General features: G+C 46.0%; 9 non-coding genes across 9 annotated transcripts; all 9 read right to left on the bottom strand.

The window, feature by feature from the left end:
* Window positions 1-1,401: 1,401 nt before the first annotated feature.
* On the bottom strand, window positions 1,402-1,592 carry LOC130300036 (U2 spliceosomal RNA). Its single transcript, XR_008851052.1, has one exon. It is a non-coding gene; the product is annotated as a U2 spliceosomal RNA (small nuclear RNA).
* Window positions 1,593-3,684: 2,092 nt separating this feature from the next.
* On the bottom strand, window positions 3,685-3,875 carry LOC130300035 (U2 spliceosomal RNA). The gene has a single exon (XR_008851051.1). It is a non-coding gene; the product is annotated as a U2 spliceosomal RNA (small nuclear RNA).
* Window positions 3,876-5,976: 2,101 nt separating this feature from the next.
* LOC130300058 (U2 spliceosomal RNA) lies at window positions 5,977-6,167 on the bottom strand. Its single transcript, XR_008851073.1, has one exon. It is a non-coding gene; the product is annotated as a U2 spliceosomal RNA (small nuclear RNA).
* Window positions 6,168-8,253: 2,086 nt separating this feature from the next.
* Window positions 8,254-8,444, bottom strand: LOC130300077 (U2 spliceosomal RNA). Its single transcript, XR_008851092.1, has one exon. It is a non-coding gene; the product is annotated as a U2 spliceosomal RNA (small nuclear RNA).
* A 2,089-nt stretch (window positions 8,445-10,533) lies between these two features.
* Window positions 10,534-10,724, bottom strand: LOC130300087 (U2 spliceosomal RNA). The gene has a single exon (XR_008851101.1). It is a non-coding gene; the product is annotated as a U2 spliceosomal RNA (small nuclear RNA).
* Window positions 10,725-12,819: 2,095 nt separating this feature from the next.
* On the bottom strand, window positions 12,820-13,010 carry LOC130300034 (U2 spliceosomal RNA). The gene has a single exon (XR_008851050.1). It is a non-coding gene; the product is annotated as a U2 spliceosomal RNA (small nuclear RNA).
* Window positions 13,011-15,089: 2,079 nt separating this feature from the next.
* LOC130300076 (U2 spliceosomal RNA) lies at window positions 15,090-15,280 on the bottom strand. Its single transcript, XR_008851091.1, has one exon. It is a non-coding gene; the product is annotated as a U2 spliceosomal RNA (small nuclear RNA).
* Window positions 15,281-17,378: 2,098 nt separating this feature from the next.
* On the bottom strand, window positions 17,379-17,569 carry LOC130300075 (U2 spliceosomal RNA). Its single transcript, XR_008851090.1, has one exon. It is a non-coding gene; the product is annotated as a U2 spliceosomal RNA (small nuclear RNA).
* A 2,089-nt stretch (window positions 17,570-19,658) lies between these two features.
* On the bottom strand, window positions 19,659-19,849 carry LOC130300033 (U2 spliceosomal RNA). Its single transcript, XR_008851049.1, has one exon. It is a non-coding gene; the product is annotated as a U2 spliceosomal RNA (small nuclear RNA).
* Between the last annotated feature and the right edge of the window lie 364 nt (window positions 19,850-20,213).

The following is a 20,213-nucleotide window of genomic DNA, read 5'->3' as shown; positions in this document are numbered from 1 at the left end:
GACATCACCAAACAGCTCCATAGTCACATACACAGCAAAGGAGAGATGTTGTTTACACCTAGTGATGTCAGTGGTATTGAGTGACATCACAGCACAGTGCTAAGGCTCCTGGGCCTGGACACAGCAGCGGCTGCAATATCTCAACGGAGAATACGTTTATATATATATGTGTGTGTGTGCGCGTATATATATATATATATATATATATATATATATATATATATATATTTCTCCGCCGAAATCACTTTTAAACCCATTTCCACCTTTTTTTCCCTTCTCTTCCTCTTACTTTTTTTTCACGTTTTTTAACGTTTTTCTCCTTTTCGCCTCTTTTCTGGGCGTATTATTCTTCTTTTTCTTCTTTTTTTTCGTCTAATGCATACCCCATCAGTGCAGCAATGCTTATTCAATACCGCCAGCAGATGGAGACACTGGGGGATAATTTTCTAAGGATTTATACTGATTTTTCCTGTCTGAATTTGTCGCACAGAAAGTTGCAGGCCAAATATGTGTGACATTTCTGCGACTTTAGCTTCTAGAGCATTTTTACAACATTATACATAGGTGCTGAATACATAAAAAGCGACTGTTCAGCGACAGACAAGTCGCATCGGCTGAAAGTAGGCCAGAATGTCAGTCCATGTTGGAGCAGGTTTAGATACAGTCTAAAGTATAGATCTCAAAGTCTGTGCACAGAATTTAGCAAGGGCCTCGCACCTTCTGATGCATCAGGTAGGTGCACAATAGCATAGCCTAACCCTCTGTACTTTGGTCTATATTGATGCGGGACATAGACAGCCAGCTGATGACCAATCCATTAGTGCAATGGATGGCTGGAAGCATTTGTCTTTGCCTTTGCAATACCACAGAAGCAATGCATGGTCAATGTACAGCAATGACACACCTGTGTGAACAGCCAGGAGACCCCCCCCCCCCCCATGTTATGTTACATAGTTACATAGTTAGTACGGTCGAAAAAAGACATATGTCCATCAAGTTCAACCAGGGAATTAAGGGGTAGGGGTGTGGCGCGATATTGGGGAAGGGATGAGATTTTATATTTCTTCATAAGCATTAATCTTATTTTGTCAATTAGGAACATTCAGCACCCACCCGCTATCAAGGCAGCTGCCTATCATGTCATGCCCTACCTGCACAGGTGTGCTGGCTACTCAAATGATCCAATTAAGGAGGCCATTTAGTCAGCAGCAGCAGAAGTCCTGTGCCTGGACGCTCCAACAGCGGCCAGACACAAGCAGAAGCAGAAGCAGCAGAAGCAGCAGCAGCACCACCTTTTGTTTTTTGGCTGCAGCAGCAGCAAGGCCCACAGGGCTGGCTAGCTGGCTAGCCAGCAAGCAGGTAGCAATGAAAGTAGGAATCTTTCTTTTTAACCCTGTAAGGGGGTGGTGCACTGTACCCGAAGATACTGCCATATCGGGTCAATGCATAGGGCGACGGAAGCAAGCTTCGAAATCGGCCCCCGTTCTCAAAAATCCATTTAATATATGGTCCCCAGATAGGGGACGTATCAGATATTAAACTGATAAGAACAGATACTACACTTGATCTTAGCCAAAAGGCCGAGAAGCGATAACCGTGAAAGGGGCGGGCCCAACAAGGTGCCCTTCATGGGCACTATCACTGCTTGCTGTCAGGGAGGCTGCCAGACAATTTTCCATGCACACTCTGGGCTGGGGGGCAGTCAACCACCAGTACACACAGCAGAACCTAAACCCATACCATTATTGCTAAGCAGCAAGACAGGGGCCCATTGCACTCCCACGGGGCCTTTTTAAATGCAATCCATAACCCGGATTTGCCAGGAACCCTTCTTACTCCTCCTACTTGCATGTGACACTGGGCTTAGGATCTGCATAGGAAACACACACACAAGCACACACCTACCTTTGTTGCCTGCAGATGCCTCCTTGGCTGTCCCCAAACGGTATCAAACCAACACCCACGGGAAGCTGTAAGCATAGAGGACATGCCTGCACCCCATTGGACTTACCTGTGTGGGTTAAACCCGGGTTATTTGACAACCTATGGCGGTGATGGTTCTGCTCAGGCAGAGCAGTGCTGATGCTCCTCATAAAGCTGTCGCTGCTGTGAAGGTTCTAGGTGACATCACAAATCCCTATGGTTACATACACAACAAAGCTGGGTTGTTGTTGTTTACACTCTGCAAGGCCTGTGGAAGTGAGTGACATCATAGCACTGTAGTTCTGAGGGTTCTAGATGGATGCAACAATCTCCTGTTGCTTCTATGAAGGCCATAATAGACGACATCACCAAACAGCTCCATAGTCACATACACAGCAAAGGAGAGATGTTGTTTACACCTAGTGATGTCAGTGGTATTGAGTGACATCACAGCACAGTGCTAAGGCTCCTGGGCCTGGACACAGCAGCGGCTGCAATATCTCAACGGAGAATACGTTTATATATATGTGTGTGTGTGCGCGTATATATATATATATATATATATATATATATATATATATATTTCTCCGCCGAAATCACTTTTAAACCCATTTCCACCTTTTTTTCCCTTCTCTTCCTCTTACTTTTTTTTCACGTTTTTTTACGTTTTTCTCCTTTTCGCCTCTTTTCTGGGCGTATTATTCTTCTTTTTCTTCTTTTTTTTCGTCTAATGCATACCCCATCAGTGCAGCAATGCTTATTCAATACCGCCAGCAGATGGAGACACTGGGGGATAATTTTCTAAGGATTTATACTGATTTTTCCTGTCTGAATTTGTCGCACAGAAAGTTGCAGGCCAAATATGTGTGACATTTCTGCGACTTTAGCTTCTAGAGCATTTTTACAACATTATACATAGGTGCTGAATACATAAAAAGCGACTGTTCAGCGACAGACAAGTCGCATCGGCTGAAAGTAGGCCAGAATGTCAGTCCATGTTGGAGCAGGTTTAGATACAGTCTAAAGTATAGATCTCAAAGTCTGTGCACAGAATTTAGCAAGGGCCTCGCACCTTCTGATGCATCAGGTAGGTGCACAATAGCATAGCCTAACCCTCTGTACTTTGGTCTATATTGATGCGGGACATAGACAGCCAGCTGATGACCAATCCATTAGTGCAATGGATGGCTGGAAGCATTTGTCTTTGCCTTTGCAATACCACAGAAGCAATGCATGGTCAATGTACAGCAATGACACACCTGTGTGAACAGCCAGGAGACCCCCCCCCCCCCCCCCCCATGTTATGTTACATAGTTACATAGTTAGTACGGTCGAAAAAAGACATATGTCCATCAAGTTCAACCAGGGAATTAAGGGGTAGGGGTGTGGCGCGATATTGGGGAAGGGATGAGATTTTATATTTCTTCATAAGCATTAATCTTATTTTGTCAATTAGGAACATTCAGCACCCACCCGCTATCAAGGCAGCTGCCTATCATGTCATGCCCTACCTGCACAGGTGTGCTGGCTACTCAAATGATCCAATTAAGGAGGCCATTTAGTCAGCAGCAGCAGAAGTCCTGTGCCTGGACGCTCCAACAGCGGCCAGACACAAGCAGAAGCAGAAGCAGCAGAAGCAGCAGCAGCACCACCTTTTGTTTTTTGGCTGCAGCAGCAGCAAGGCCCACAGGGCTGGCTAGCTGGCTAGCCAGCAAGCAGGTAGCAATGAAAGTAGGAATCTTTCTTTTTAACCCTGTAAGGGGGTGGTGCACTGTACCCGAAGATACTGCCATATCGGGTCAATGCATAGGGCGACGGAAGCAAGCTTCGAAATCGGCCCCCGTTCTCAAAAATCCATTTAATATATGGTCCCCAGATAGGGGACGTATCAGATATTAAACTGATAAGAACAGATACTACACTTGATCTTAGCCAAAAGGCCGAGAAGCGATAACCGTGAAAGGGGCGGGCCCAACAAGGTGCCCTTCATGGGCACTATCACTGCTTGCTGTCAGGGAGGCTGCCAGACAATTTTCCATGCACACTCTGGGCTGGGGGGCAGTCAACCACCAGTACACACAGCAGAACCTAAACCCATACCATTATTGCTAAGCAGCAAGACAGGGGCCCATTGCACTCCCACGGGGCCTTTTTAAATGCAATCCATAACCCGGATTTGCCAGGAACCCTTCTTACTCCTCCTACTTGCATGTGACACTGGGCTTAGGATCTGCATAGGAAACACACACACAAGCACACACCTACCTTTGTTGCCTGCAGATGCCTCCTTGGCTGTCCCCAAACGGTATCAAACCAACACCCACGGGAAGCTGTAAGCATAGAGGACATGCCTGCACCCCATTGGACTTACCTGTGTGGGTTAAACCCGGGTTATTTGACAACCTATGGCGGTGATGGTTCTGCTCAGGCAGAGCAGTGCTGATGCTCCTCATAAAGCTGTCGCTGCTGTGAAGGTTCTAGGTGACATCACAAATCCCTATGGTTACATACACAACAAAGCTGGGTTGTTGTTGTTTACACTCTGCAAGGCCTGTGGAAGTGAGTGACATCATAGCACTGTAGTTCTGAGGGTTCTAGATGGATGCAACAATCTCCTGTTGCTTCTATGAAGGCCATAATAGACGACATCACCAAACAGCTCCATAGTCACATACACAGCAAAGGAGAGATGTTGTTTACACCTAGTGATGTCAGTGGTATTGAGTGACATCACAGCACAGTGCTAAGGCTCCTGGGCCTGGACACAGCAGCGGCTGCAATATCTCAACGGAGAATACGTTTATATATATGTGTGTGTGCGCGTATATATATATATATATATATATATATATATATATATATATATATATATATATATATTTCTCCGCCGAAATCACTTTTAAACCCATTTCCACCTTTTTTTCCCTTCTCTTCCTCTTACTTTTTTTTCACGTTTTTTTACGTTTTTCTCCTTTTCGCCTCTTTTCTGGGCGTATTATTCTTCTTTTTCTTCTTTTTTTTCGTCTAATGCATACCCCATCAGTGCAGCAATGCTTATTCAATACCGCCAGCAGATGGAGACACTGGGGGATAATTTTCTAAGGATTTATACTGATTTTTCCTGTCTGAATTTGTCGCACAGAAAGTTGCAGGCCAAATATGTGTGACATTTCTGCGACTTTAGCTTCTAGAGCATTTTTACAACATTATACATAGGTGCTGAATACATAAAAAGCGACTGTTCAGCGACAGACAAGTCGCATCGGCTGAAAGTAGGCCAGAATGTCAGTCCATGTTGGAGCAGGTTTAGATACAGTCTAAAGTATAGATCTCAAAGTCTGTGCACAGAATTTAGCAAGGGCCTCGCACCTTCTGATGCATCAGGTAGGTGCACAATAGCATAGCCTAACCCTCTGTACTTTGGTCTATATTGATGCGGGACATAGACAGCCAGCTGATGACCAATCCATTAGTGCAATGGATGGCTGGAAGCATTTGTCTTTGCCTTTGCAATACCACAGAAGCAATGCATGGTCAATGTACAGCAATGACACACCTGTGTGAACAGCCAGGAGACCCCCCCCCCCCCCATGTTATGTTACATAGTTACATAGTTAGTACGGTCGAAAAAAGACATATGTCCATCAAGTTCAACCAGGGAATTAAGGGGTAGGGGTGTGGCGCGATATTGGGGAAGGGATGAGATTTTATATTTCTTCATAAGCATTAATCTTATTTTGTCAATTAGGAACATTCAGCACCCACCCGCTATCAAGGCAGCTGCCTATCATGTCATGCCCTACCTGCACAGGTGTGCTGGCTACTCAAATGATCCAATTAAGGAGGCCATTTAGTCAGCAGCAGCAGAAGTCCTGTGCCTGGACGCTCCAACAGCGGCCAGACACAAGCAGAAGCAGAAGCAGCAGAAGCAGCAGCAGCACCACCTTTTGTTTTTTGGCTGCAGCAGCAGCAAGGCCCACAGGGCTGGCTAGCTGGCTAGCCAGCAAGCAGGTAGCAATGAAAGTAGGAATCTTTCTTTTTAACCCTGTAAGGGGGTGGTGCACTGTACCCGAAGATACTGCCATATCGGGTCAATGCATAGGGCGACGGAAGCAAGCTTCGAAATCGGCCCCCGTTCTCAAAAATCCATTTAATATATGGTCCCCAGATAGGGGACGTATCAGATATTAAACTGATAAGAACAGATACTACACTTGATCTTAGCCAAAAGGCCGAGAAGCAATAACCGTGAAAGGGGCGGGCCCAACAAGGTGCCCTTCATGGGCACTATCACTGCTTGCTGTCAGGGAGGCTGCCAGACAATTTTCCATGCACACTCTGGGCTGGGGGGCAGTCAACCACCAGTACACACAGCAGAACCTAAACCCATACCATTATTGCTAAGCAGCAAGACAGGGGCCCATTGCACTCCCACGGGGCCTTTTTAAATGCAATCCATAACCCGGATTTGCCAGGAACCCTTCTTACTCCTCCTACTTGCATGTGACACTGGGCTTAGGATCTGCATAGGAAACACACACACAAGCACACACCTACCTTTGTTGCCTGCAGATGCCTCCTTGGCTGTCCCCAAACGGTATCAAACCAACACCCACGGGAAGCTGTAAGCATAGAGGACATGCCTGCACCCCATTGGACTTACCTGTGTGGGTTAAACCCGGGTTATTTGACAACCTATGGCGGTGATGGTTCTGCTCAGGCAGAGCAGTGCTGATGCTCCTCATAAAGCTGTCGCTGCTGTGAAGGTTCTAGGTGACATCACAAATCCCTATGGTTACATACACAACAAAGCTGGGTTGTTGTTGTTTACACTCTGCAAGGCCTGTGGAAGTGAGTGACATCATAGCACTGTAGTTCTGAGGGTTCTAGATGGATGCAACAATCTCCTGTTGCTTCTATGAAGGCCATAATAGACGACATCACCAAACAGCTCCATAGTCACATACACAGCAAAGGAGAGATGTTGTTTACACCTAGTGATGTCAGTGGTATTGAGTGACATCACAGCACAGTGCTAAGGCTCCTGGGCCTGGACACAGCAGCGGCTGCAATATCTCAACGGAGAATACGTTTATATATATGTGTGTGTGTGTGCGCGTATATATATATATATATATATATATATATATATATATATATATATATATATTTCTCCGCCGAAATCACTTTTAAACCCATTTCCACCTTTTTTTCCCTTCTCTTCCTCTTACTTTTTTTTCACGTTTTTTTACGTTTTTCTCCTTTTCGCCTCTTTTCTGGGCGTATTATTCTTCTTTTTCTTCTTTTTTTTCGTCTAATGCATACCCCATCAGTGCAGCAATGCTTATTCAATACCGCCAGCAGATGGAGACACTGGGGGATAATTTTCTAAGGATTTATACTGATTTTTCCTGTCTGAATTTGTCGCACAGAAAGTTGCAGGCCAAATATGTGTGACATTTCTGCGACTTTAGCTTCTAGAGCATTTTTACAACATTATACATAGGTGCTGAATACATAAAAAGCGACTGTTCAGCGACAGACAAGTCGCATCGGCTGAAAGTAGGCCAGAATGTCAGTCCATGTTGGAGCAGGTTTAGATACAGTCTAAAGTATAGATCTCAAAGTCTGTGCACAGAATTTAGCAAGGGCCTCGCACCTTCTGATGCATCAGGTAGGTGCACAATAGCATAGCCTAACCCTCTGTACTTTGGTCTATATTGATGCGGGACATAGACAGCCAGCTGATGACCAATCCATTAGTGCAATGGATGGCTGGAAGCATTTGTCTTTGCCTTTGCAATACCACAGAAGCAATGCATGGTCAATGTACAGCAATGACACACCTGTGTGAACAGCCAGGAGACCCCCCCCCCCCCCCCATGTTATGTTACATAGTTACATAGTTAGTACGGTCGAAAAAAGACATATGTCCATCAAGTTCAACCAGGGAATTAAGGGGTAGGGGTGTGGCGCGATATTGGGGAAGGGATGAGATTTTATATTTCTTCATAAGCATTAATCTTATTTTGTCAATTAGGAACATTCAGCACCCACCCGCTATCAAGGCAGCTGCCTATCATGTCATGCCCTACCTGCACAGGTGTGCTGGCTACTCAAATGATCCAATTAAGGAGGCCATTTAGTCAGCAGCAGCAGAAGTCCTGTGCCTGGACGCTCCAACAGCGGCCAGACACAAGCAGAAGCAGCAGCAGCACCACCTTTTGTTTTTTGGCTGCAGCAGCAGCAAGGCCCACAGGGCTGGCTAGCTGGCTAGCCAGCAAGCAGGTAGCAATGAAAGTAGGAATCTTTCTTTTTAACCCTGTAAGGGGGTGGTGCACTGTACCCGAAGATACTGCCATATCGAGTCAATGCATAGGGCGACGGAAGCAAGCTTCGAAATCGGCCCCCGTTCTCAAAAATCCATTTAATATATGGTCCCCAGATAGGGGACGTATCAGATATTAAACTGATAAGAACAGATACTACACTTGATCTTAGCCAAAAGGCCGAGAAGCGATAACCGTGAAAGGGGCGGGCCCAACAAGGTGCCCTTCATGGGCACTATCACTGCTTGCTGTCAGGGAGGCTGCCAGACAATTTTCCATGCACACTCTGGGCTGGGGGGCAGTCAACCACCAGTACACACAGCAGAACCTAAACCCATACCATTATTGCTAAGCAGCAAGACAGGGGCCCATTGCACTCCCACGGGGCCTTTTTAAATGCAATCCATAACCCGGATTTGCCAGGAACCCTTCTTACTCCTCCTACTTGCATGTGACACTGGGCTTAGGATCTGCATAGGAAACACACACACAAGCACACACCTACCTTTGTTGCCTGCAGATGCCTCCTTGGCTGTCCCCAAACGGTATCAAACCAACACCCACGGGAAGCTGTAAGCATAGAGGACATGCATGCACCCCATTGGACTTACCTGTGTGGGTTAAACCCGGGTTATTTGACAACCTATGGCGGTGATGGTTCTGCTCAGGCAGAGCAGTGCTGATGCTCCTCATAAAGCTGTCGCTGCTGTGAAGGTTCTAGGTGACATCACAAATCCCTATGGTTACATACACAACAAAGCTGGGTTGTTGTTGTTTACACTCTGCAAGGCCTGTGGAAGTGAGTGACATCATAGCACTGTAGTTCTGAGGGTTCTAGATGGATGCAACAATCTCCTGTTGCTTCTATGAAGGCCATAATAGACGACATCACCAAACAGCTCCATAGTCACATACACAGCAAAGGAGAGATGTTGTTTACACCTAGTGATGTCAGTGGTATTGAGTGACATCACAGCACAGTGCTAAGGCTCCTGGGCCTGGACACAGCAGCGGCTGCAATATCTCAACGGAGAATACGTTTATATATATGTGTGTGTGTGCGCGTATATATATATATATATATATATATATATATATATATATATATTTCTCCGCCGAAATCACTTTTAAACCCATTTCCACCTTTTTTTCCCTTCTCTTCCTCTTACTTTTTTTTCACGTTTTTTTACGTTTTTCTCCTTTTCGCCTCTTTTCTGGGCGTATTATTCTTCTTTTTCTTCTTTTTTTTCGTCTAATGCATACCCCATCAGTGCAGCAATGCTTATTCAATACCGCCAGCAGATGGAGACACTGGGGGATAATTTTCTAAGGATTTATACTGATTTTTCCTGTCTGAATTTGTCGCACAGAAAGTTGCAGGCCAAATATGTGTGACATTTCTGCGACTTTAGCTTCTAGAGCATTTTTACAACATTATACATAGGTGCTGAATACATAAAAAGCGACTGTTCAGCGACAGACAAGTCGCATCGGCTGAAAGTAGGCCAGAATGTCAGTCCATGTTGGAGCAGGTTTAGATACAGTCTAAAGTATAGATCTCAAAGTCTGTGCACAGAATTTAGCAAGGGCCTCGCACCTTCTGATGCATCAGGTAGGTGCACAATAGCATAGCCTAACCCTCTGTACTTTGGTCTATATTGATGCGGGACATAGACAGCCAGCTGATGACCAATCCATTAGTGCAATGGATGGCTGGAAGCATTTGTCTTTGCCTTTGCAATACCACAGAAGCAATGCATGGTCAATGTACAGCAATGACACACCTGTGTGAACAGCCAGGAGACCCCCCCCCCCCCCATGTTATGTTACATAGTTACATAGTTAGTACGGTCGAAAAAAGACATATGTCCATCAAGTTCAACCAGGGAATTAAGGGGTAGGGGTGTGGCGCGATATTGGGGAAGGGATGAGATTTTATATTTCTTCATAAGCATTAATCTTATTTTGTCAATTAGGAACATTCAGCACCCACCCGCTATCAAGGCAGCTGCCTATCATGTCATGCCCTACCTGCACAGGTGTGCTGGCTACTCAAATGATCCAATTAAGGAGGCCATTTAGTCAGCAGCAGCAGAAGTCCTGTGCCTGGACGCTCCAACAGCGGCCAGACACAAGCAGAAGCAGAAGCAGCAGAAGCAGCAGCAGCACCACCTTTTGTTTTTTGGCTGCAGCAGCAGCAAGGCCCACAGGGCTGGCTAGCTGGCTAGCCAGCAAGCAAGTAGCAATGAAAGTAGGAATCTTTCTTTTTAACCCTGTAAGGGGGTGGTGCACTGTACCCGAAGATACTGCCATATCGGGTCAATGCATAGGGCGACGGAAGCAAGCTTCGAAATCGGCCCCCGTTCTCAAAAATTCATTTAATATATGGTCCCCAGATAGGGGACGTATCAGATATTAAACTGATAAGAACAGATACTACACTTGATCTTAGCCAAAAGGCCGAGAAGCAATAACCGTGAAAGGGGCGGGCCCAAGAAGGTGCCCTTCATGGGCACTATCACTGCTTGCTGTCAGGGAGGCTGCCAGACAATTTTCCATGCACACTCTGGGCTGGGGGGCAGTCAACCACCAGTACACACAGCAGAACCTAAACCCATACCATTATTGCTAAGCAGCAAGACAGGGGCCCATTGCACTCCCACGGGGCCTTTTTAAATGCAATCCATAACCCGGATTTGCCAGGAACCCTTCTTACTCCTCCTACTTGCATGTGACACTGGGCTTAGGATCTGCATAGGAAACACACACACAAGCACACACCTACCTTTGTTGCCTGCAGATGCCTCCTTGGCTGTCCCCAAACGGTATCAAACCAACACCCACGGGAAGCTGTAAGCATAGAGGACATGCCTGCACCCCATTGGACTTACCTGTGTGGGTTAAACCCGGGTTATTTGACAACCTATGGCGGTGATGGTTCTGCTCAGGCAGAGCAGTGCTGATGCTCCTCATAAAGCTGTCGCTGCTGTGAAGGTTCTAGGTGACATCACAAATCCCTATGGTTACATACACAACAAAGCTGGGTTGTTGTTGTTTACACTCTGCAAGGCCTGTGGAAGTGAGTGACATCATAGCACTGTAGTTCTGAGGGTTCTAGATGGATGCAACAATCTCCTGTTGCTTCTATGAAGGCCATAATAGACGACATCACCAAACAGCTCCATAGTCACATACACAGCAAAGGAGAGATGTTGTTTACACCTAGTGATGTCAGTGGTATTGAGTGACATCACAGCACAGTGCTAAGGCTCCTGGGCCTGGACACAGCAGCGGCTGCAATATCTCAACGGAGAATACGTTTATATATATGTGTGTGTGTGCGCGTATATATACATATATATATATATATATATATATATATATATATATATTTCTCCGCCGAAATCACTTTTAAACCCATTTCCACCTTTTTTTCCCTTCTCTTCCTCTTACTTTTTTTTCACGTTTTTTTACGTTTTTCTCCTTTTCGCCTCTTTTCTGGGCGTATTATTCTTCTTTTTCTTCTTTTTTTTCGTCTAATGCATACCCCATCAGTGCAGCAATGCTTATTCAATACCGCCAGCAGATAGAGACACTGGGGGATAATTTTCTAAGGATTTATACTGATTTTTCCTGTCTGAATTTGTCGCACAGAAAGTTGCAGGCCAAATATGTGTGACATTTCTGCGACTTTAGCTTCTAGAGCATTTTTACAACATTATACATAGGTGCTGAATACATAAAAAGCGACTGTTCAGCGACAGACAAGTCGCATCGGCTGAAAGTAGGCCAGAATGTCAGTCCATGTTGGAGCAGGTTTAGATACAGTCTAAAGTATAGATCTCAAAGTCTGTGCACAGAATTTAGCAAGGGCCTCGCACCTTCTGATGCATCAGGTAGGTGCACAATAGCATAGCCTAACCCTCTGTACTTTGGTCTATATTGATGCGGGACATAGACAGCCAGCTGATGACCAATCCATTAGTGCAATGGATGGCTGGAAGCATTTGTCTTTGCCTTTGCAATACCACAGAAGCAATGCATGGTCAATGTACAGCAATGACACACCTGTGTGAACAGCCAGGAGACCCCCCCCCCCCCCCCATGTTATGTTACATAGTTACATAGTTAGTACGGTCGAAAAAAGACATATGTCCATCAAGTTCAACCAGGGAATTAAGGGGTAGGGGTGTGGCGCGATATTGGGGAAGGGATGAGATTTTATATTTCTTCATAAGCATTAATCTTATTTTGTCAATTAGGAACATTCAGCACCCACCCGCTATCAAGGCAGCTGCCTATCATGTCATGCCCTACCTGCACAGGTGTGCTGGCTACTCAAATGATCCAATTAAGGAGGCCATTTAGTCAGCAGCAGCAGAAGTCCTGTGCCTGGACGCTCCAACAGCGGCCAGACACAAGCAGAAGCAGAAGCAGCAGAAGCAGCAGCAGCACCACCTTTTGTTTTTTGGCTGCAGCAGCAGCAAGGCCCACAGGGCTGGCTAGCTGGCTAGCCAGCAAGCAGGTAGCAATGAAAGTAGGAATCTTTCTTTTTAACCCTGTAAGGGGGTGGTGCACTGTACCCGAAGATACTGCCATATCGGGTCAATGCATAGGGCGACGGAAGCAAGCTTCGAAATCGGCCCCCGTTCTCAAAAATCCATTTAATATATGGTCCCCAGATAGGGGACGTATCAGATATTAAACTGATAAGAACAGATACTACACTTGATCTTAGCCAAAAGGCCGAGAAGCGATAACCGTGAAAGGGGCGGGCCCAACAAGGTGCCCTTCATGGGCACTATCACTGCTTGCTGTCAGGGAGGCTGCCAGACAATTTTCCATGCACACTCTGGGCTGGGGGGCAGTCAACCACCAGTACACACAGCAGAACCTAAACCCATACCATTATTGCTAAGCAGCAAGACAGGGGCCCATTGCACTCCCACGGGGCCTTTTTAAATGCAATCCATAACCCGGATTTGCCAGGAACCCTTCTTACTCCTCCTACTTGCATGTGACACTGGGCTGAGGATCTGCATAGGAAACACACACACAAGCACACACCTACCTTTGTTGCCTGCAGATGCCTCCTTGGCTGTCCCCAAACGGTATCAAACCAACACCCACGGGAAGCTGTAAGCATAGAGGACATGCCTGCACCCCATTGGACTTACCTGTGTGGGTTAAACCCGGGTTATGTGACAACCTATGGCGGTGATGGTTCTGCTCAGGCAGAGCAGTGCTGATGCTCCTCATAAAGCTGTCGCTGCTGTGAAGGTTCTAGGTGACATCACAAATCCCTATGGTTACATACACAACAAAGCTGGGTTGTTGTTGTTTACACTCTGCAAGGCCTGTGGAAGTGAGTGACATCATAGCACTGTAGTTCTGAGGGTTCTAGATGGATGCAACAATCTCCTGTTGCTTCTATGAAGGCCATAATAGACGACATCACCAAACAGCTCCATAGTCACATACACAGCAAAGGAGAGATGTTGTTTACACCTAGTGATGTCAGTGGTATTGAGTGACATCACAGCACAGTGCTAAGGCTCCTGGGCCTGGACACAGCAGCGGCTGCAATATCTCAACGGAGAATACGTTTATATATATGTGTGTGTGTGCGCGTATATATATATATATATATATATATATATATATATATATATATATATATTTCTCCGCCGAAATCACTTTTAAACCCATTTCCACCTTTTTTTCCCTTCTCTTCCTCTTACTTTTTTTTCACGTTTTTCTCCTTTTCGCCTCTTTTCTGGGCGTATTATTCTTCTTTTTCTTCTTTTTTTTCGTCTAATGCATACCCCATCAGTGCAGCAATGCTTATTCAATACCGCCAGCAGATGGAGACACTGGGGGATAATTTTCTAAGGATTTATACTGATTTTTCCTGTCTGAATTTGTCGCACAGAAAGTTGCAGGCCAAATATGTGTGACATTTCTGCGACTTTAGCTTCTAGAGCATTTTTACAACATTATACATAGGTGCTGAATACATAAAAAGCGACTGTTCAGCGACAGACAAGTCGCATCGGCTGAAAGTAGGCCAGAATGTCAGTCCATGTTGGAGCAGGTTTAGATACAGTCTAAAGTATAGATCTCAAAGTCTGTGCACAGAATTTAGCAAGGGCCTCGCACCTTCTGATGCATCAGGTAGGTGCACAATAGCATAGCCTAACCCTCTGTACTTTGGTCTATATTGATGCGGGACATAGACAGCCAGCTGATGACCAATCCATTAGTGCAATGGATGGCTGGAAGCATTTGTCTTTGCCTTTGCAATACCACAGAAGCAATGCATGGTCAATGTACAGCAATGACACACCTGTGTGAACAGCCAGGAGACCCCCCCCCCCCCCATGTTATGTTACATAGTTACATAGTTAGTACGGTCGAAAAAAGACATATGTCCATCAAGTTCAACCAGGGAATTAAGGGGTAGGGGTGTGGCGCGATATTGGGGAAGGGATGAGATTTTATATTTCTTCATAAGCATTAATCTTATTTTGTCAATTAGGAACATTCAGGACCCACCCGCTATCAAGGCAGCTGCCTATCATGTCATGCCCTACCTGCACAGGTGTGCTGGCTACTCAAATGATCCAATTAAGGAGGCCATTTAGTCAGCAGCAGCAGAAGTCCTGTGCCTGGACGCTCCAACAGCGGCCAGACACAAGCAGAAGCAGCAGAAGCAGCAGCAGCACCACCTTTTGTTTTTTGGCTGCAGCAGCAGCAAGGCCCACAGGGCTGGCTAGCTGGCTAGCCAGCAAGCAGGTAGCAATGAAAGTAGGAATCTTTCTTTTTAACCCTGTAAGGGGGTGGTGCACTGTACCCGAAGATACTGCCATATCGAGTCAATGCATAGGGCGACGGAAGCAAGCTTCGAAATCGGCCCCCGTTCTCAAAAATCCATTTAATATATGGTCCCCAGATAGGGGACGTATCAGATATTAAACTGATAAGAACAGATACTACACTTGATCTTAGCCAAAAGGCCGAGAAGCGATAACCGTGAAAGGGGCGGGCCCAACAAGGTGCCCTTCATGGGCACTATCACTGCTTGCTGTCAGGGAGGCTGCCAGACAATTTTCCATGCACACTCTGGGCTGGGGGGCAGTCAACCACCAGTACACACAGCAGAACCTAAACCCATACCATTATTGCTAAGCAGCAAGACAGGGGCCCATTGCACTCCCACGGGGCCTTTTTAAATGCAATCCATAACCCGGATTTGCCAGGAACCCTTCTTACTCCTCCTACTTGCATGTGACACTGGGCTTAGGATCTGCATAGGAAACACACACACAAGCACACACCTACCTTTGTTGCCTGCAGATGCCTCCTTGGCTGTCCCCAAACGGTATCAAACCAACACCCACGGGAAGCTGTAAGCATAGAGGACATGCCTGCACCCCATTGGACTTACCTGTGTGGGTTAAACCCGGGTTATTTGACAACCTATGGCGGTGATGGTTCTGCTCAGGCAGAGCAGTGCTGATGCTCCTCATAAAGCTGTCGCTGCTGTGAAGGTTCTAGGTGACATCACAAATCCCTATGGTTACATACACAACAAAGCTGGGTTGTTGTTGTTTACACTCTGCAAGGCCTGTGGAAGTGAGTGACATCATAGCACTGTAGTTCTGAGGGTTCTAGATGGATGCAACAATCTCCTGTTGCTTCTATGAAGGCCATAATAGACGACATCACCAAACAGCTCCATAGTCACATACACAGCAAAGGAGAGATGTTGTTTACACCTAGTGATGTCAGTGGTATTGAGTGACATCACAGCACAGTGCTAAGGCTCCTGGGCCTGGACACAGCAGCGGCTGCAATATCTCAACGGAGAATACGTTTATATATATGTGTGTGTGTGTGCGCGTATATATATATATATATATATATATATATATATATATATATATATATATTTCTCCGCCGAAATCACTTTTAAACCCATTTCCACCTTTTTTTCCCTTCTCTTCCTCTTACTTTTTTTTCACGTTTTTTTACGTTTTTCTCCTTTTCGCCTCTTTTCTGGGCGTATTATTCTTCTTTTTCTTCTTTTTTTTCGTCTAATGCATACCCCATCAGTGCAGCAATGCTTATTCAATACCGCCAGCAGATGGAGACACTGGGGGATAATTTTCTAAGGATTTATACTGATTTTTCCTGTCTGAATTTGTCGCACAGAAAGTTGCAGGCCAAATATGTGTGACATTTCTGCGACTTTAGCTTCTAGAGCATTTTTACAACATTATACATAGGTGCTGAATACATAAAAAGCGACTGTTCAGCGACAGACAAGTCGCATCGGCTGAAAGTAGGCCAGAATGTCAGTCCATGTTGGAGCAGGTTTAGATACAGTCTAAAGTATAGATCTCAAAGTCTGTGCACAGAATTTAGCAAGGGCCTCGCACCTTCTGATGCATCAGGTAGGTGCACAATAGCATAGCCTAACCCTCTGTACTTTGGTCTATATTGATGCGGGACATAGACAGCCAGCTGATGACCAATCCATTAGTGCAATGGATGGCTGGAAGCATTTGTCTTTGCCTTTGCAATACCACAGAAGCAATGCATGGTCAATGTACAGCAATGACACACCTGTGTGAACAGCCAGGAGACCCCCCCCCCCCCCCATGTTATGTTACATAGTTACATAGTTAGTACGGTCGAAAAAAGACATATGTCCATCAAGTTCAACCAGGGAATTAAGGGGTAGGGGTGTGGCGCGATATTGGGGAAGGGATGAGATTTTATATTTCTTCATAAGCATTAATCTTATTTTGTCAATTAGGAACATTCAGCACCCACCCGCTATCAAGGCAGCTGCCTATCATGTCATGCCCTACCTGCACAGGTGTGCTGGCTACTCAAATGATCCAATTAAGGAGGCCATTTAGTCAGCAGCAGCAGAAGTCCTGTGCCTGGACGCTCCAACAGCGGCCAGACACAAGCAGAAGCAGAAGCAGCAGAAGCAGCAGCAGCACCACCTTTTGTTTTTTGGCTGCAGCAGCAGCAAGGCCCACAGGGCTGGCTAGCTGGCTAGCCAGCAAGCAAGTAGCAATGAAAGTAGGAATCTTTCTTTTTAACCCTGTAAGGGGGTGGTGCACTGTACCCGAAGATACTGCCATATCGGGTCAATGCATAGGGCGACGGAAGCAAGCTTCGAAATCGGCCCCCGTTCTCAAAAATTCATTTAATATATGGTCCCCAGATAGGGGACGTATCAGATATTAAACTGATAAGAACAGATACTACACTTGATCTTAGCCAAAAGGCCGAGAAGCAATAACCGTGAAAGGGGCGGGCCCAAGAAGGTGCCCTTCATGGGCACTATCACTGCTTGCTGTCAGGGAGGCTGCCAGACAATTTTCCATGCACACTCTGGGCTGGGGGGCAGTCAACCACCAGTACACACAGCAGAACCTAAACCCATACCATTATTGCTAAGCAGCAAGACAGGGGCCCATTGCACTCCCACGGGGCCTTTTTAAATGCAATCCATAACCCGGATTTGCCAGGAACCCTTCTTACTCCTCCTACTTGCATGTGACACTGGGCTTAGGATCTGCATAGGAAACACACACACAAGCACACACCTACCTTTGTTGCCTGCAGATGCCTCCTTGGCTGTCCCCAAACGGTATCAAACCAACACCCACGGGAAGCTGTAAGCATAGAGGACATGCCTGCACCCCATTGGACTTACCTGTGTGGGTTAAACCCGGGTTATTTGACAACCTATGGCGGTGATGGTTCTGCTCAGGCAGAGCAGTGCTGATGCTCCTCATAAAGCTGTCGCTGCTGTGAAGGTTCTAGGTGACATCACAAATCCCTATGGTTACATACACAACAAAGCTGGGTTGTTGTTGTTTACACTCTGCAAGGCCTGTGGAAGTGAGTGACATCATAGCACTGTAGTTCTGAGGGTTCTAGATGGATGCAACAATCTCCTGTTGCTTCTATGAAGGCCATAATAGACGACATCACCAAACAGCTCCATAGTCACATACACAGCAAAGGAGAGATGTTGTTTACACCTAGTGATGTCAGTGGTATTGAGTGACATCACAGCACAGTGCTAAGGCTCCTGGGCCTGGACACAGCAGCGGCTGCAATATCTCAACGGAGAATACGTTTATATATATGTGTGTGTGTGCGCGTATATATACATATATATATATATATATATATATATATATATATTTCTCCGCCGAAATCACTTTTAAACCCATTTCCACCTTTTTTTCCCTTCTCTTCCTCTTACTTTTTTTTCACGTTTTTTTACGTTTTTCTCCTTTTCGCCTCTTTTCTGGGCGTATTATTCTTCTTTTTCTTCTTTTTTTTCGTCTAATGCATACCCCATCAGTGCAGCAATGCTTATTCAATACCGCCAGCAGATAGAGACACTGGGGGATAATTTTCTAAGGATTTATACTGATTTTTCCTGTCTGAATTTGTCGCACAGAAAGTTGCAGGCCAAATATGTGTGACATTTCTGCGACTTTAGCTTCTAGAGCATTTTTACAACATTATACATAGGTGCTGAATACATAAAAAGCGACTGTTCAGCGACAGACAAGTCGCATCGGCTGAAAGTAGGCCAGAATGTCAGTCCATGTTGGAGCAGGTTTAGATACAGTCTAAAGTATAGATCTCAAAGTCTGTGCACAGAATTTAGCAAGGGCCTCGCACCTTCTGATGCATCAGGTAGGTGCACAATAGCATAGCCTAACCCTCTGTACTTTGGTCTATATTGATGCGGGACATAGACAGCCAGCTGATGACCAATCCATTAGTGCAATGGATGGCTGGAAGCATTTGTCTTTGCCTTTGCAATACCACAGAAGCAATGCATGGTCAATGTACAGCAATGACACACCTGTGTGAACAGCCAGGAGACCCCCCCCCCCCCCATGTTATGTTACATAGTTACATAGTTAGTACGGTCGAAAAAAGACATATGTCCATCAAGTTCAACCAGGGAATTAAGGGGTAGGGGTGTGGCGCGATATTGGGGAAGGGATGAGATTTTATATTTCTTCATAAGCATTAATCTTATTTTGTCAATTAGGAACATTCAGCACCCACCCGCTATCAAGGCAGCTGCCTATCATGTCATGCCCTACCTGCACAGGTGTGCTGGCTACTCAAATGATCCAATTAAGGAGGCCATTTAGTCAGCAGCAGCAGAAGTCCTGTGCCTGGACGCTCCAACAGCGGCCAGACACAAGCAGAAGCAGAAGCAGCAGAAGCAGCAGCAGCACCACCTTTTGTTTTTTGGCTGCAGCAGCAGCAAGGCCCACAGGGCTGGCTAGCTGGCTAGCCAGCAAGCAGGTAGCAATGAAAGTAGGAATCTTTCTTTTTAACCCTGTAAGGGGGTGGTGCACTGTACCCGAAGATACTGCCATATCGGGTCAATGCATAGGGCGACGGAAGCAAGCTTCGAAATCGGCCCCCGTTCTCAAAAATCCATTTAATATATGGTCCCCAGATAGGGGACGTATCAGATATTAAACTGATAAGAACAGATACTACACTTGATCTTAGCCAAAAGGCCGAGAAGCGATAACCGTGAAAGGGGCGGGCCCAACAAGGTGCCCTTCATGGGCACTATCACTGCTTGCTGTCAGGGAGGCTGCCAGACAATTTTCCATGCACACTCTGGGCTGGGGGGCAGTCAACCACCAGTACACACAGCAGAACCTAAACCCATACCATTATTGCTAAGCAGCAAGACAGGGGCCCATTGCACTCCCACGGGGCCTTTTTAAATGCAATCCATAACCCGGATTTGCCAGGAACCCTTCTTACTCCTCCTACTTGCATGTGACACTGGGATGAGGATCTGCATAGGAAACACACACACAAGCACACACCTACCTTTGTTGCCTGCAGATGCCTCCTTGGCTGTCCCCAAACGGTATCAAACCA

This window comes from Hyla sarda, unplaced genomic scaffold (genome assembly GCF_029499605.1).
Source record: "Hyla sarda isolate aHylSar1 unplaced genomic scaffold, aHylSar1.hap1 scaffold_107, whole genome shotgun sequence".
NCBI classification, from domain to species: domain Eukaryota; kingdom Metazoa; phylum Chordata; class Amphibia; order Anura; family Hylidae; genus Hyla; species Hyla sarda.
This window is presented reverse-complemented; position numbering and strand designations above follow the sequence as displayed.